Genomic DNA, 4,070 nt, shown 5'->3' with positions numbered 1-4,070 from the left:
ATGAAAAACATGTCCATAAGCACATGAGGAACATGATTTCTAAAAAAGAATCAAGGGAACTGACTTGGTCTTATAGGGTCATAATTTTGATGATACCAGCAGCTACCCAAGGAGAGAGACCCACTTAGACGTGTAAATATGAGATAACTATTCAATTATGTAATGCAGCATGGTTCAGGAGATTTAATATGTCAGTGCCGTTTCCAACAAAAGTTTTGATGAAGTTTCCGAGAATTATGAAAAGTTATAGGACGTTTGTTTGCTAAGGATTTTCTAAATCGAACCCATGCAAAAGAAAAATCTTATACGGCTTCGTTGAATTTAAAAAAAAAATCCCGTTGTTGGCGGTAGCCAACGGTCAGATTTGGTTTTTCTTTTTCGTGACGACGATCGAAGTAGAAAGTTGCCGTTTCCTTCGGTTTCCATTTTTGATAATAGTGAGAGAGAGAATTTGGAAACTTGAGTTTTCTTCTCTATATAAAACGCATGTCTGATTCTCTGCCATACGGCGTTCTTTTTTGCGATCTCTACTAGTTAGAAGGAGGGAGAGGGAGAGAGAGACGCGCTCCTGCCATGGCATTCCTTCAATTCTACGTGAATCACAGTTTGACAAGAAGGGGAAGCGTCACGAAGAGTGACTGGAGCAGCGCCTTTTCGTACGACTACAGAGTCCAATCACTCGCTTCCCTGGTTTCTCTGGTTTCCGACGCGCTCCTTCAGGGCATCGACATAACTCCGGAACTAATAGACGAGATGTGTGCTACGGTGTGCAGCCTTGTCCGGTACATGGTTCAAAAATGGTCGGCGGGTGTTGGAGATGCCGACCGCCGGATCCCGATCGTTACTGTCATCGACGTGCAGGAGGAGGAAGTGGAGGGACTTGTTCGTTTCAAAATTAGGGCAAAGATCACTTGCTATCCATCATTGCCAGCAGGTTACCAATCCTCCTCCTCAACATCAGCGGCGGCTGCGGCGGCATGATGGCAGCACGGTCAGAAGAGCAGGGGCGAGGGAGAAGGTGGTGATTTTGTAAGCTCGGCCGCCTTCGCAACGACTGAGAGAACACCCACTTTGGGAACCGAAGGGAGTTTCCACTTTCCCCTGTTTTTGGAGCGGCATTTTCTTCATTGAAGTTCTGTGTACCTACTATTCTTTTGTGTAGCATCTTTATATGTGTGCCAAATTTTGTTGCAACCAAGTCTGAACCTTTTTCAAAAGGTGCGAGCTTGTGGGGGGTTGTGTCTGTAGCTCATCCTTATCGCATAAGTTGTTTTCACGTGTTGTTATTGCAAATTCAATCCATTTTGTGAAGGTTCTTTGATTGATATGTATTGCAAATGCAATTATATCAATGATGCACGTATGCTTTTTGATAAAATAAGTAGACCAGATACAGTCTCATGGACGGTCATGATTTCTGGGTATGTTCAGGTTGTTGGCTTCAAGAAGCTCTTACTTTGTTTCTAGACATGCGGAAATTGGGAGCTGAACCGGATAAAGTTACCTTTGCTACTATTATTAGTGCATGTGCTAGTCAAGGTATGCTTGATGATGCGCAGCGATTGTTCCACCAACCATCCAACCCAAATGTGGCTGTATGGAATGCCATGATTTCTGGCAATGCTCAGAATGGGCATGAAAATGAAGCTCTTAGATTATTTCAAGAAATGAGGCTATCTGGAGTTAAGCCTACTCAATCAACCTATGGAAGCGTTTTAAATGTTTGTGCTCCTCTCACAGATCTGGGGCTTGGCCAACAAATTCATTCGGAAGTGATTAAACTTGGTCTAGATAAGAATGTTTATGTTGGTAGCGCACTCATTACTGTTTATTCCAGGTGCTCCGTTGTAGAGGATGCTCATGAAGTTTTTATTGCAGTGGATAATAGAAATATTGTCCTCCGGAATGCAGTTCTTGGATGCTATGCACAAAATAGCGATCCTTCAAAAGTTGTGGAACTCTTTGCTTCTTTGTTGAGTTCTAGTTTCCAGCTACATGAGGTTACCTACACTAGTATTCTCAATGCTTATGCATATTTATCCTGCACTGACTGGCTAGGCAGTTGCACTGTAATATAATAAAGGACAATCGGGATCAGAGCCTTTGTGTAGGAAATGCACTTATTGACATGTATGTCAAATTAGGAAATATAGGGAATGCAAGACAGCAATTTGACCTTATGATGCTCAAAGATACTATTACGTGGAACTCGATGGTGGCTGGGTATGTCCAAGGCAATGATGTGGATGAGGCCATTTATTTATTCTGCCATATGATGTGGCAGGGCATTAGTCCTGATGAAGTGTCCTTTGTCTGTGCCCTCAGTATGCTTGCCAATTTAGATGCGCTTGAAGGCTTGAAGCAGGCAAGCAAATTCATGCATTTGCTATCAAGTCAGGATTTGAACTGAATTTATATGTAGGCAGCGCCCTTATTGATATGTATGCTAAATGTGCTTCAATGGAAGAAGCACATAATATTCTTGCTCAGATGCCAGAGTCGAATGTAGTGTCAAGGAATGCACTGATAGCCGGTTATGTGCAGAATGATCAAGCAATGGAAGCAATAGATGTTTTTCGACAGATGCAAGCAGCAGAATTGAAGGCAATAGCATTCACATTTTCCAGTATTTTAGTTGCATGCTATGGTCTATGTGAATTGAATATGGGGAAACAAGTTCATGGTTATGTAATCAAGACTGGACTTATTTCTGACGCATTTTTTGGGTATTACACTTTTCGGCATGTAGGCAAGATGCCAAACCAGGGGAGACATGCTTCCGTTACAGGCACTTTCAGCTAAAGAAAACCCAATGAACAAATGAGTAGCTGAAGACCTGTTGAAAACAGTGTAAGTTCTCTAGGATATTGCACGGTTCTTTTGATCCATACCCTTTGTTTATTCTCTGTTGCTATCTCATATGTACTTACAGGCAGAAACTGGGAAATCAAGAAGGATGTGAAGTTATTCATGAGTGCTTCATCGTACCAATAGCATTAACAAGGTATTAGCACAAAGTATTGATACCTGTGAATGTGTGATATAACAAGTGGTCCATTATGGTGATTTAGCGCTCATCAGAATCAGAGGTAAAATTTCTTGCTGACAGAATGTGGATTTAGTGTCTGGATTTTATTTTCACATGGAACGTCAGCATACAAATGCAATTTCTTTGCAGGACAGAAGGAGGAAATAACTTATTTTCATAACTTGCTGTCCTTCCACCCATTAATACCTCCATTCTCATAAGAAGAGAGGGATGTGGTGTAAGATTACACTCTCTTGATTTTATCTGTAGATTGGATGGCTCAGCAGCACCTTTAATGTGTTCTGAAAAGAAAAAAGACAACACATGCTGCTTGATTCAATGAAGCAGGGCATATGACACATCAATTAGGACGTCAGGTAGGAATATTCTGATGGTTTATTCAGTTAATAACAATCTTTAAGACATTACTAATTTTAGCAAAGAATGGACCACATCTCCCATAATGCGGATGGGAGCAGATAAAGAAAGTCATGGTGTCTAGTAGGAACAATATAGTCATTCAGTCAATCTTCTATAATTTACTAATTTCTGTGAACAAGAGAGGAGGACTGTATTTGTATGTTCTTTCTTTTTTCTGATTTTATGAAGTTATATTAATCAACTGACTCCATCCATCTGTTACTACAATGGATAGGAAGCGGTTCTTAGGAATGGTCTGGACCTGTTCCCAAAACCAAATGACTTGCCTTAAGTCGTTAGGCCATTGGATTACATAATTTCACTCCTCTCTCTCTCTCTCTCTCTCTCTCTCTCTCTCTCTCTCTCTTTCTCTTTCTGTGTCTTGATTTTGCAGTCCTTCTTGCCTTCTTCCTATCTGAAATTAGTCTAAATTAGGGTTTTTGGTGCTTCACATTTGTTTGAATTTATTTCTTTAGATTGATGCTACAAGTTTGCTTCTTCTATTGTTCAAAAAATGGAGGGGATAGACGTCTTGTCAGATGAAGAAGGTAAGAAGGAAAATTCTTTTTCATTTTCTATTTGTCGTTTCCATCAACACCTCGTCCCTAGAAATTTCACGTTA

General features: G+C 40.7%; 1 long non-coding RNA gene across 1 annotated transcript; it reads left to right on the top strand.

Moving 5' to 3' along the window:
* The first annotated feature begins 453 nt into the window (after positions 1–453).
* Positions 454–3,541, top strand: LOC116254642 (uncharacterized). Its single transcript, XR_004172732.2, has 3 exons — positions 454–2,850; positions 2,933–3,089; positions 3,179–3,541. It is a non-coding gene; the product is annotated as an uncharacterized LOC116254642 (long non-coding RNA).
* The last annotated feature ends 529 nt before the right edge of the window (positions 3,542–4,070 follow it).

Source organism: Nymphaea colorata, chromosome 5 (assembly GCF_008831285.2).
Source record: "Nymphaea colorata isolate Beijing-Zhang1983 chromosome 5, ASM883128v2, whole genome shotgun sequence".
Classification (NCBI taxonomy): Eukaryota; Viridiplantae; Streptophyta; class Magnoliopsida; order Nymphaeales; family Nymphaeaceae; genus Nymphaea; species Nymphaea colorata.
The sequence above is the reverse complement of the archived record's forward strand: the minus strand, read 5'-3'. Positions and strand labels throughout refer to the sequence as shown.